The sequence below is a fragment of the Dendrobium catenatum genome, unplaced genomic scaffold, assembly GCF_001605985.2.
Source record: "Dendrobium catenatum unplaced genomic scaffold, ASM160598v2 fragScaff_scaffold_156, whole genome shotgun sequence".
NCBI classification, from domain to species: Eukaryota; Viridiplantae; Streptophyta; class Magnoliopsida; order Asparagales; family Orchidaceae; genus Dendrobium; species Dendrobium catenatum.
Genome location: NW_021318618.1, coordinates 1,280,815 through 1,295,087, shown reverse-complemented (window position 1 = coordinate 1,295,087; position 14,273 = coordinate 1,280,815). Strand labels below are relative to the sequence as shown.

The window sequence follows — 14,273 nt, the reverse complement described above, 5'->3', positions numbered from 1 at the left end:
GATTAACATAATTATGATTAAAAAAATGATAATTAGAAAGTAATTATAATTAAACCATAATAATAATAATAATAATAATAGTTAAATTACTGTTTTAATAATATTTTAAAATATATATAATATTCTTAATTTAAATTAAAGAGGATAAATATACGAACAATTCAACATATTACACGTATTTTTTTGATTTATAAATAATTTTAAACTAATTTTTAAAGAAATATGAATAAAAAAAGGATTTTAAAATAATTAAAATGGTATCGGCAGCGGGCCACGAATTTTAAACTAATTTTTAAAGAAATATGAATAAAAAAGGATTTTAAAATAATTAAAACGATTTAATTAAAATGGTGGCGGCAGCGGGCCACGCGTCACTTCGGGACTTGCTCCGCAGTCCCGGGCAATGATTGCCGACAGCGGCAATCATGAGCAATGATTGCACCATGATGAAACCACGAAACACGGCTTCATTAACCATGTCAGCCGAGGCTGGCGACCATCCGATCCGGCGCGTTTTCAAATCAATGGACAAGATCGTGCCGGACGGAGTAACTATCCGCAAGATCTAGCTCTGCGGTCTATCCAGACCGCAGAACGATGGATTTTCGACTGTTGATCACAAGATCAACGGTCTAGATTGCTCCTCGGAGGATGTACAACTGAACCAGAGCCCTAAGAGGGTTTTTTGGATTTTTATCTCGATCGGGTGGACCAAACTCAACGAAATTTTAAACACAGTATTTATGCATGAAGAGCATTATTGGGGAGGTAATTTCATGTTCTAAAACGCGATATCCTGAACACTAATTATATCTAGGTGTTTCTAACTAGGGTTAGGGTTATACCTCAATCCAATGGATAGATTCAGTAGATCTTGGGCTCTCTGAATTTGTAGACTGTCCACGAATTTTTCTCTAGTTGAACTCGAGCCCTGATTCTCCTTGGATGAATGGGAAATCGCTTTGGAATGTTTGTAGTCTCGGTTCGTCGGAAACTCGTCACCGAAGAACTTTGACTGGTGGCTCTAGGTCGGGAAGAGTAGAAGGAGGCTAGGGGAGCTCACATACGAGAGGGTTCGGGCTTAAGAAGCTTAGGGAAAGAATAGAATGCAATATCCCCTCTCATGAAACTCTAAACTCCTATTTAAAGCCTTAGGGCTAACATGGACGGCTAAGATTGAATCAAAGGGTAATTAGGAGGGAATTGAGGTTGAATTAGCCGTGGTTTTGAATTAGAGAGGATTTGGAATGAGGTTCATACATTAAATGGGCTTAATTTGACCAAAATAGGTCAAATTGACACAAGGAGGACTTGGGTTGACAAAGTCAAAGTTTGACTTGGTCCACCTAGTCAAATTGACCCAAGGGGTGAGTGGATTGGGCCAAAGATAGGTTCAAATGGGTTTAAAATTTATTTGGGCTTAAAGGGTCTAAATGGGTCAACTTTTGTTGACCTGGTCTACCAGGTTGACCCAGGGCACAGGTCAGATCCCAATGGGTGGGGTCTGACCCGTCGAGTCCAAAGGAAGTGAGAATTGAGCTTGAGAAGCTTTGAAAGGGGTTTGAAATCAAGTAGGGGAGATTTGGGTCAAATCGGGTCAACTCAGGTTGACCCAGGGCCTGGGTCTGGGCTCAACAGACTCAGTTTGACCCACTGAACTTATTGGGAGGGGTCTTTGGGCCTGACGTGGTCAATTTGACTAGGTCAACCCTTTGATCCAAGGATCTGGGTTCAACAATGTTAATTTGCAAGGATGCAAAAATTCTGAAATTAGTTTTGATTTATATTTTTTTTATAAAAATTTTCCTTTACTATTCATTTATTAAAATTGTTGTAGCTGTCAATGGATTTTTCGGTTTCCACTTAAACTCACATGCATTGGCTTGCTTTGAAATCTAATGGTTGAATTAATTTGTATGATTATTAGGTATATTATAACTTATATATTGGCCAAGTATTACATCCATTTCTATTTTCTTTTCTATACTTCTCTCGTAACAGGTCTCTGGAGCCGAAGTAGCAGCATCCCTGGAGCAGGCCGTGAGAAGGAAGAGAGTTGCAGCAACTGAAACAGAGAGATTATAAAAGGGAAAAGAAGAAAGGGAAGGAACATAATAAGAGGTGGCGGCTAGGGTTTTGAGTAAGGAATCCCATTTATTTTCTTTTGTGTTAATTTTTTGCATTAGGGTTGTTAAACTAGTGGATAGACTTAAAAAATTGTTATAGATTAGATTTCTAAGTTAGGAATTTGTTATAAATTACAAAATTATGATTTATTCAGGTTGCTTATAGAAGGAAAAGAGGTCGGGATATCCTAAGAGAATAATTTCATCCTCTTAACCTAGAGAATGAGGTGAGATACTCAATCTATAGTACAGAAAGCAAGAAATTCATGTCCAATTTTATAGAAATTCTTCATATAGGCGTATTATAAGAATTTCAAAAACAAAAAAAAAAAATCTCAAAATAGTCCTCAAACTATTTAATTGTTTATGTATGGTCAATTTAGTCCTAGAGTATCATGTTGGTCAGATTTAGTCCATCAACTATACAAAATTAATCCAAAATAGTCCCTTGTGTCGTAATTGTGATATAAAATTGATCCTAATTTATTCTCTCGAATTTATAAAATTGATTCCAATTTAATCCAAAATGGTCTCCATTTTGGATCAATTTTGTATAGTCGAGGGACTAAATTGATGCAACTTTATATTCTGGGGCTAAAATAGCCACTTGTGAATAGTTACGGGTTTATTTTGAAATTTAACCCATTTCAAAGATAATAAAAATTATATGTTTAATGATCATCTGCCATAAAAAGTTTATTTCATAAATATGATGTTTCAGACTCATGATAATTATTTTCTACCAAATTATATCATTGATACTTGCTATGATATGTTTATTTGTATTAGTTAAACTTTCATGTTTGATATGTCACTATAGATAAAAGGAACACAATTTATAATTAACATTTGAGAAAAGTCATGTGATGGGGAATATGCAACAATGACCTGCATAAGGAAAGGCGAAAACCTACCGAGATAAGACTTAATAGGGTCGATAGGAGGTACCCGGTTCTCTCTTCTAAAAAATTGGTGCATTAGGGCCTAACCTTGAAGGTGTCACAAACCATGATCTATATTAGAAGAATTATATGTCTTTTATTTAAACCATTTAACTAGAGCTTATCAATGAACAACGAAAAAAAAATGATTATATTTTTGTCTTGTCTGGAGTCTCATATCATAGGATCCTTATCCTTTCCTTAAAATATGTAAAATCACGTAATAAGCACATAGTTTAGCAAGTAACTAAAATCTTACAATTAAAATCAATGCAAGATAAAAGAGAATAATATATTTTAAATCAAATAAAAAAATATACGCATCAATTTATGAAATGATTATCTGTATTAATTTATTATTTTATTTTTCATCACATCTAAATCCATTACATCATTAATCACAATATCAATAATAGTCAACAATACTAATGTCAGTAACAATGTTAATATCATGATCAATAACGTTAAATAGTGTTAATGATAGTAAACAATATTAGTGTCTGTCACAATATCAATACAGTGTTCGTAGTAGTGTCGGTATTAATATTCAAATTTTTAATGAGTGTATCTTAAGAGTATCTTGCTTATGCACTTATGACTCCTAATCAATCACCCCTTATAACTTCAGTTAATGTACTATTTATAACTTCCATTGAATCATGTGAATCAATTGTCCGGACTCTTATAACTCCCAATCAATTTCAATGTATTTTTGACTCCCAATCAGTGAATCACGTGGATCAGTAGGGTATCATATAATGTATCTAATATCATTCAATAGTTTATTTAAAATGCAATAAAATTATATCAAATCGTTCAGAATGATTAAATCTATAATATATCCAAACTTACATGGTGAAACCTTATAAAATCAAGAGATAATGTATTTTGATAGATTTATGATAGATAAGATTCGTAGAAATCAAAATCGTTAAAAATAAAAGTAAGAGATTAGTCATTTATAATAAATAGAATATAATTTATAACATGTATGACTAACAAATATGATCCAAAGACATTTTTCTTTCCTCTCTCTTATTTCTCTCTTACAATTTCTTGCTGTCCAAGCAACCAAGTGAGAGAGTGTGGGATGATGAAGAGATATTTATAAAAAATATATAAATATTATTCATAGTCCAGCACCGCAGCGATCAACAGATCAGTGCCAAAGCACTCTATTTCAAAAAATTTATGTTTTTCAAATAAATTTATTTAACATATTTGAGTTATTACTTAAGGGAGTGGTCATTATTAAATGGTTAGCCGACGGGCTAGGTGATGACCTATTATGAATGTACAAAAGTCTATAAATATTATATGACTTTTCTAAAATACTGAACATAAATATAATAAGAATTAAATGAGAGAACCTCCAAAGAAAATTGCATACAATAATTGTATATTATTTTGCATTGATTATATTTTTAAAAAAGAGATACAATTTATGCTTTCAAGCTTATACATGTATATTTTTCTTTTATGGCTTTATTTCTTCAAACTATAGTTATAATTCTCTTATTAGCACAAAAGATCTATACGCATATTAATTACTTCTTAACCTTGTATATTGAATCTTGTACTACAATTGTTTGTTTCATTGAGTTTTGGCTCACTAGTTGATTTATGTTGCACGAAAGGGTAATGAGCCAACTGGCTTTAGGTAGGAGGTTGAGCTGCACTTTGTATATAGCTTTTTCAATGCACAGTGTTTTTGGGTATAGATAGAAGGCCGATTAGCAAGATGTAAATTAAAGATTTTGAGTATGTGAGTTTTTCTTTGATTTTTTTTTGCAAGGCTCTGTAGTTTGTATTGATGAATATTGAATATGCTTCCAAATACTTGAAAACATGAGGTTTAATCCAATAGTTGGAATTGACTAGGATTTTTTTTTTTTTTTGTTGTTGTTGTTGTTGTTGCGATAGTCTATGCAGATTAAATTTCTACTAATTTGATTAGGATTTTTTTTTTTTTTTTTTGCGATAGTCTATGCAGATTAAGAGTAGTGGGATAAAGGCTTGATGTTGTTGTTGTTGTTGTTGTTGTTGCGATAGTCTATGCAGATTAAATTTCTACTAATTTGATCCTGATAAGAGTAGTTCAGGGCGTGTGTTCGTGGAAATTATATTTAACTGGATCATCCGTCTTTATTACACCTTAGGTTGACTAAGGCGGTCGAAATGAGGTATGATAGAAATTGGTATCAGAACTAAGGTTTACATTGAAATCTATAATGGAAGCATAATTATATTTAAAAATGAAGTAGGATGAGATTAAAATAATTTTATTTATACAGAGCTATAGATTGATTGCATTTTGCATTCATTTTAGTAGAGCTGAATAAGAATTTATAGATGATATGATTCAATCTTTAAAACGATCACTTGTATTCAATAAATTATATATCTCTACAGATAAAAATGCCTGAAGAATTTCTAGAAAGAATGAATGATCAGTCATTCAGGCTAGGTACAGAGGCAGAAAGGAAAACTAAAAAGTAACTTTAATAGAAGTGGAATTCATAGTAAAATTAATGAGGAGGCTAAGTCTAAAGAGTTTCATGATATTGTTAATTTGATATCCTAAGTAGTTGATAAAATGCATCTATAGAGAAACCATCCTCAAACAGTGGGTCCATACCTAAGTTTGGAAGTAAGCTGGATTAGCATCTAAAATTATTTCAGACTTTTAAGCCAATATCATTCAAGAGAGCAAGTGATTCAGTTGTAACTGAAGATTGGTTATTAAAGATTGAAAGTTTTTTGGATAGTATAATTTGTCCAGATGATAGAAAAGTGGTGCAGGCTACTTTTGTACTGAAAGGCCAGGAAAAAAGATGGTGGAAAACACAACATAGAGAAAAATTTGGCTTGATGTCTATCACTAGGATATAGAGGGATATACAGTACGACGAGAGTTCACCTCTCTATCTCAGTATGCTCCTCATTATGTCAGCACTCAAGAAGAAAATGTCATATTTTTTAGAGGCCTCAGAGATCAATTGAGATTATCATTAGCACCCTTTGATATAAATGAATTCTCAAATTTAGTGGAGAGAGCAAGAATAAATAAAAATGAACTAAAATTTTCTAATCAAAGTTGGGAACAACAAATAGGCAAACAAAAGATTTTTTAAAAGGTTGATAGGTTTAGAAATAAGACGCTCATTTGGACAACAACAGAAACAAATTCAATTTGAGAAACCTGTTTGTGCTAAATGTGGGAAAAGGCATTTTGGTCAGTGTCTAATTGGTTCTGGAAAATGTGACAGATGTGGAGAATTGGGACCTTATAAGATGGACTGCCCTCTAAAGAAAAGAAGCAATACAAGACCACAGGGATATCAGGAGCAGGGTCAATAAAGAAGATATTTGGAACGAAATAAGGTAGAAAAAAATCAATTTTAGGGGAAGCCATCTGTTCAACTGAAGGCAAAAATATTAGATGTTAAAAGTAATCAACATGTGTAAGCTAGAGTATTTGCTATCACACCTCAAGAAGCCAAAGATTCAGATGAGGTAGTCACATATATGCTTCTGATTTCTGGCAAATTTGGCCGGGTTTTATTTGATTAAGTTGCATCTCAGTCCTTAATTTTTGAAGAATTTTATGCTGACTTACCAGTTCAGAATGTATGTTTTTAATCCATTTTATGCATTATGATGCCATCGGGATATAGCTTGTATGCCAATAGGATAATGATATTCAAGGTAGAAAATTGATAGCAGAGCTGATTTTAGTGCTTATTCATACTTTTGACATTATATTGTGAATGACTGATTAGTTAAATACTTTACCACAAATGAATTTTGGAAGAAAACAAATAAATTTATTTTGCCTAATAAGAAGTCATTTTACTTTTCTTGTGATCAGAATATTATATCTTCTCTAGTTAGTACAATAAAGATGGGTAAATATTTGAGAAGTGGTGCAACTATGTTCTTGGCTAGAATAGAAGTGTTAAATAAAGATGTGCATGCATTAAAGAATATTCCAGTTGTAACAAAATTTTCTAATGTATTCCCTGAAGAATTACCCAGGTTACACCAGAAAGAGAAGTTGAATTGTAGCCATGTAGATCAACAATATATAGATCTCCTTACAGAACAACACCAATAAAATTGTAGGAGTTGAAATCTCAGTTGTAGGAGTTGATGGAGAAAGGATTCATCAGGCCAAGTAATTCTCCATGGAGTGCACTGGTGCTCTTTGTTAAGAAGAAAGATAGATCTATGAGGTTGTGTATTGATTACAGGGAGTTGAAAAAAATGATAATTATGAACAAGTATCCACTACCAGGTATGGATGAATTGTTTGATCAATTTGCTGGTACTGTCGTCTTCTCTAGAATTGATTTGAGATCCACATATCATTAAGCTAGAGTAAAGTAAGCATGATGTCAAACATAAAGGGAATTGCATGAGTTTAATAAAAATTCGTTAAGCTTGCTAATTTTAAAATTAATGTTTCACAATATTAGATTCTAGGATTTCTTAGTTGTTGTTGTGCTTTGGCATACAATTACAAACTAGATTAGAAAGGGGCAATTTAAAATGACAACAATTTTTTAGTAAAGCTAGGTGCATAAGTAACAAAAATCCATCGGTTAATAAATAGAAAGTTCACCTTGAGTTTCTCTCACTCTCACTCTTGAGGGTTGTTTTAACAGAAGAATAATTTCAGCAAACTTAAATATGCCACCAAAAGATACAAGACGCTTTCGGTATTGCCCAATGAAAACCTTGCCGAAGGGGAAGGAGTATGTGGATGTTGAATAATTCGCCACTGTCCGGAGATTTGGTGCTCGTCAATGGCGGTCTTCAAAGTGAAGAGGATCTGGTCGACGCAGTCGTCGACGGTGTGGTCGATTTCCAAGAAGGTCGAAGAAGGGTGATCTCAACACATCTACATGTACTTGATGATCATATACGAATCCATTGTCTCTTTCAGGATCGGCCATTCATGAGGAGTAGGTTGGGGTTGTGTATCTTCTTCCTTGGATGGTGTATGAAGTTAGGGAGAAGAGAAGTAATGGAGGAGGTAGGGCTTGGAGGGTTTCGGCCAAAGCTAGGAGAGGGCCCTTCTCACTTTAGATTTTAGGGTTAGGGAAGGCAGCAAGAATAAATTCGAAAATCTAAAATTTAATTTCATATTTTAGGATTGGAAAGGAGAAAATAATTTGAATTTGAATCTTCTCAAATTTGGGGGCTATGTTGGAGCGGCACCTTGATGGGAGGGATTTGATTGAGAGCAAGAGGGGAAAGGGGATTTAATTAAGAAAGGGAGAGAGAGAGAGAGAGAGAGAGAGGGGGAAGAGGCTGGCAGTTTGATGGGGAGGAGGAGGGATTAGGCCGGCGGTTTGGGGTGGAGGTGGGGAGGAGGCCCATGGTTGAAAGAAAAGGGAGGGGTGACCGTCAGTTTGAGGGGAAGGGAAGGGTGGCCAGTGTTGGGGAAAGGGAAGGGGAGGTAGGTTGTGAGCCCGGACTCTTCCGACGGCTGACGGGTATTGCTTTTTCCCTCACCTAAGGACTTCTCCTTTCTCTAGAGCTCTCAACGCTCAAGGGAATTAGAAGGCTGAAATTTCATTCATTAATCATCATCTCATACAATAGTGAGGGCCCTCATATATAGGCCTCAAAATAAAAGAAAAAACAAACACTCAAATGCCCTTTGGGCTACAACATAAACTAATCCCTCTGGGGGGTACAATGGTAAATGAGAACATAAATAAAAAAAAATACATAAATGTATCATAAATAAAGACTCTGAATCATAACCGTCGATCTACGATTCCTCCGATGATAGACGCACCGAAATCTCCTGCTGATGTCCTCATCAAAGTAGATATAGTTACGACAACTTTGGGAACAAGATATGACCATTTTGAATTTTTAGTGATGCCTTTTGATTTGATAAATACTCATGCTATCTTTATGGATATGATGAATTGAGCTTTCAAAAATTATATAGATTAGTTTGTAATTATTTTTATTAATGACATTTTGACATATTCAAATATTGATGATTTAAAAATAGTTTTGAAGATATTAAGAAAAAAATCAACTATATGCAAAGTTTCAAAATGTGATTTTTGGTTGAGGAATATTATATTTTTGGGGCATATTATAAGTGGTGAAGGAATTTCAGTGGAACCTTAGAAGATGAAAGCAATTCTAGAATGACGTATACCAAATAATATTACAAAGGTTCATAGTTTCCTAGGATTAGCTGTATATCACATAAGGTTTGTTGAAGGATTTCACAGATTTCCATGTCATTGTCGAAGTTGATGAGAAAGGATATGAAATCTGAATGGATATTAAATTTCCATGTCATGTATTCTCAAAAATTGTAGCAATCATCTTTGCAAATTTTTACTTAAAAATACCTAAAGCTCAGTGTAACCTCTTTGCAACTTTATGATCTTCCACTTTTAAACATTCTATAAGGAGATGGCTGGATGATATTGATGGACATCTCTCATTCTTCTCCTTTATTCAAATAGGTGTATTGTCGAAGGGCGCCAAAGAGGTGGTTCATGGAGTCATTGGTGGTTGATAATTAAATTGATCGGTGTCATATATAGGGATTTCTTTATTTGGTGGCCGTAACAAGCAATGAAAAGTTGAAGATGATAGTAAGAAATCACAGGCCTTCACTAGAGAAAATCATCATCTATCATAAAGGCTAGTTATTGGAAAAGTGGGGCAATATTGGAGGTGATATGCTTTCCTCTTTCTCTGATGATCATAGTCGGTAGAGAAATCATGTGGTAGACAAATCTTGTTGATCAGTTGTGGAGAAAGAATAAAGAGGTGAGGGAAGAATTTTGGTGTGATCAAAATGTGAAAAGTATTTTGATGAACAAATATTTTATTATATTTATCGCTAATCTGGTAGAATTAACATCTCTTTATATGGTTGTGGACATGGGAAAATTTCATGGAATCATATAAATCTTTAGTCTCCGACACTAAATAATGTGGATAATGCATTCCTCACCTAGATTTTTGTGATCTGCAATTCCTTTCCAACTCCCCTGATTCTTCAGTCTATTCATCTCAGCTAAATACAAAGATGTGCGTGAGAGAATTGTTCTGAAAGCTCCCTCATCCACTTCGTGCCTTCTCTTATATTAAATATTCTTTTGATATAAAGCTTTTCCTTTTTCCATACTAGCTTTAGAAAAGACAAATATTTAATGTAGTTAACGTTATAAATCAAATTAACCAAATAATTTTAAATTAAAAAAAAAAATAGTCTAGTTATTTTCACCTGTCAAATCGGCAACAGACGCTAGGGGTGTAAACGAGTCGAGCTGAGCCTCATCAAGCTCGAACTCGAGCTCGAGTTTGAGCTCAAGCTCGTGACTCGATTAGCTCGATTCACGAGCTCGTAAATGAGTTGAGCTCAAGCCGGCTCGGCTCACTTACACCCCTAACTGGCGCCAGCTTGGCCAACTAGCTTACAATCCTTTTTCTAAATTATTCACTAAAAAATTTGTAAAAATGTAATTGCACTTAAAGCATTAACAAAAATTAAAAAAAAAGGTCATTTAGTGGTACCTTCTCTCCGACCGAACAAACCTAAGAAAGAAAAAAAAAAAAAACTTTTTAAACCGCTTGCTTCTTCTCTTTTCTCTCCGGCAAAATAGAGGCGCCAGTCGCCAGTTAAATTGGCGATTATACCTACATTAAAATTATTTTAAGAAAAAAAATTATTTATTTAATTTGATTTATATATAGTTCATCTTAATATGTTAATTGAGAGCTTTGACTATCAACCAAAACCTCGTGGGTTCGAAACTTACATATGTGATGCGTGTGTAAGTTTGCCTTAATAGGCCTAAATTTCAAAAAAAAAAAAAAAGAAAAGATATATAACATTAACTACTTTAAAATTTTGTCCAAGTGCGTGCCTTCAAAGCTAACCTCTTCCTATTTCATGACACTGGTAATGTCTTCTTTTTTTTACTTGACCACAAGCAACCCATCACCTTTTTAATGGATGCCTTGGAAGCTAAGAAACTAACAAGTGCTGTTTCTTGAAGAGGACTTGTCTAGAGAACTTCTTATGTCATTTTTTTTTCTGTATTTTAGAGGTCTAAGATTTCAATCAAAAAAACATTCTTTCTACAAATATAAGGATAAGATTGAAATAGAATGGCCTCTCCACCAAGGAAAATATAATGTAGACTTCACTCATGAAGGGAACAAGAAAAAGAGAAAATGATGAAGGGAGACTGAGTTGATGTCTGCATGATCTCTTATTTCATATTTCTTGTAGAGGGAAAAGCCTAATCACTTAGACCATTTTGCTTGCAAATAAAAAAGTATTTCTTTTATGTACTGAAATGTATTGAAAATAATAATAAAGTAGTATGTCTCGTATCATGACAAACGAATCTGCATCTCTGTTGCATTAGAGACACTTGGAAAGGGGTAGCCATTTGAAACAATACTTCTTTTCAGCAAAGCTATACTGTTATACACTCATTTGTGTATTCGTGCATCTTTCTTCAATACATTCATATGGATTGATTTTTATACCAACTAAGACCATTTTGAAGACTCTTGATCTATAATATTTTGATCAAATGATTCATCTACTATGATTAGGTCGAAACCGCTAGTCTTTTGGTAGCACCAAATTTTGTATTATTAAATTATATTAAAATTACATTATAACAACAACAACAACATCAAGCATTTATACCACTACGTGGGGTCGGCTACATGAATCCTTTTTCTCCATTGTGTCCTATGAAAGGTCAAATTCTCGTTTAAATCTAATAAAGAAAGGTCATTCCTAATATTTTCTAACCAGGTCTTTTTAGGTCTGTCTCTACCTTTCATAACATAAGTCAAATCTAATACCTCTACTCTCTTAACCGGGTCATTGGAAGGCCGCCGTTTTATGTGACTAAACCATCTAAGGCGACTCTCTCTAATCTTATCTTCTACTGGAGCTACTCCAAACTTTTCACGTATATGCTCATTTTGTATCCTATCTCTAAGGGTAAAGCCACTCATCCACCTGAGCATCCTCATCTCTGCCACACTTAACTTAATATTATGCTTCTCTTTTAATGACCAACATTCAGTACCATAAAGCATTGCAGGCCTCACTACTCTTATAGAATTTTCCCTTAAGTTTGTGGGGTACTTTTCTATCACACAATAAGCCCAATGCATTCCACCACTTCAACCATCCAACTTTAATTCTGCTGATAATATCTCCATCTATTTCACCATCACTCTGAACAATAGATCCAAAATATTTAAAACGTGTACTCTTATTAATGACTTGATCGCCCAAAGTCACAATTCCCTCACTAGGTCTATTACTACTAAAATTACACTTCATATATTCCGTTTTAGATCTACTCAAGCGAGAACCTTTAGTCTTTGATGTTGACCTCCATAATTCAAGTTTACTTTCAACTCCCTCTCAAGTCTTATCAACAAGAAGAATATCATCAGCCCATAGTTTTAAAGTATGACACATTAACTTAATACCTTTGTAATTCGCACAATCTTGTGCATCACCTTTATTCTTAAAAATATGAATTAACACACTCATTCTCCACTCATCTGGCATCTTTTTAGTCTTTAAAATAGTATTAAAAAGTTTAGTAAGCCAAGAAATACCTTCATCCCCTAAGCATTTCCACACCTCTATTGGAATATCATCAGGTCCAACAGCTTTTCCACCCTTCATTTTTTTAAAAGTCTCTCTAACTTCGATTTTACTAATACGCCGATGAAAACATAAATCTTTATTTTCATTTAGGGATATTAAAATTACATTGCTACCCAAAAAAAAAAAAAGAAATTACAGTTAGTCTAAATGTTATTGAGATGTTGAAATCATACTTTTAATAACTTAAAAGACTTCTGACCTGGTTATCTAATCATGTAGTGGAAGTATTGAACTATTGGAACCACACTGCACTTCTACTATCCACTCCTATCTCTTTTTCCATAAGGTTGTCAACTAGTCCAAATATCCAAGACTTGAAGGTTGACAATTGTTCTTTATTAATTGGGTAGAGCGGATTAATGACACATAGATCCATGAGCTTGATATCTCTTCCCTGATAGATAATGTGGAAATTTTTTAAGTACTTCTTATCCTTTTGCGCCCTTCTTTTAAACTTTACATATTGTGCATCACTCCTTTATATAATTGTAACAGAAGAATTGATTTCAATTGTCTTCTTCACCTCCTCATATATACATGCAATGGAAAGAGCTTGATCCCCTAACTTCTCCACCTCCTTATTTATACAAACAATGACAAGGGCTTGTCCCCAAAGTCCTCTTCCTCATCATATGCATCCTTCTTATATGCTCTTCAACTTTTCATCAAAAAAGAACTCTCCAAAACTCAGCTTAGTCAAACAGCAATCCCAAAAGCTATGTTCTTCCATCCAATATTGATCACAATATAGTACTCGTTATTCTTATCATCACTAATAATTCTTAGTACTAATTTATGAATGAAGACACTAGATAATTGCATTTTAGTAGCTCTAAAAATGTGCCTTAAGGGGTATCTCTCAACCAGGATAATATGTCATTAATCTCAAATTGTCTAACCACTTTCTCTATGACACTCAGTATTATATGTGACCTGAGCACTATAATACCTCTTAACTGGTGGGATTAATCAATTAAAGCATACGCATACATTTCAAGATAGCTTAAATGAGTTAATCCCAAATGACATAGAACGGGAAAAAATATCTTCAAAATACCATCAATAATGATTGAACCATTTTGAATCATGCTTGGATAAAGGTTGAATAAGATCAGAACATAATCAAACCATCTTCGACCAATCTTTGAGGAGTCTTTGTACCATCTTCAACCAATGATTGAGCAAATCTTCTGACTATCTTTGACACATATTCAAACATTCTCAAACCATCTTTGTTGCATAATTGAACCTTCTTCAAATCATGTCCTCACTGGTCACTATCAAGGAATAGTCGAAGAAGAGCCGAATAAGATTCAAAGGAGGGTTCAAGACATTATAAAGACTCATAAAAAATGGGTTGATCATTTCACAAAATTAAGTGAACACTATTCGATTAATATTAGACCATGGCTCTAAGATAATTCAAATTATTGCATCATGATTTAATCATGTCTTAAGATGAATATGGTTGTCAGATGGTGCTAACATAATAAATTCCTAGAAGGT

The 14,273-nt window shown here is 33.8% G+C and overlaps 1 protein-coding gene across 4 annotated transcripts in view; it reads left to right on the top strand.

The window, feature by feature from the left end:
* Positions 1–6,569, top strand: part of LOC110108471 (CTP synthase 1-like) — a 40,998-nt gene extending 34,429 nt beyond the window's left edge. For 2 of the 4 annotated variants that reach the window (XM_028691710.1, XM_028691706.1), the window contains 3 exons: positions 2,002–2,140; positions 2,282–2,353; positions 6,337–6,569. The gene's annotated coding sequence lies outside the window, so the exon portion shown is untranslated. The remainder of the gene's footprint in view (positions 1–2,001; positions 2,141–2,281; positions 2,354–6,336) is intronic. The other 2 variants (XM_028691712.1, XM_028691707.1) reach the window with 1 other exon arrangement.
* Positions 6,570–14,273: the final 7,704 nt, after the last annotated feature.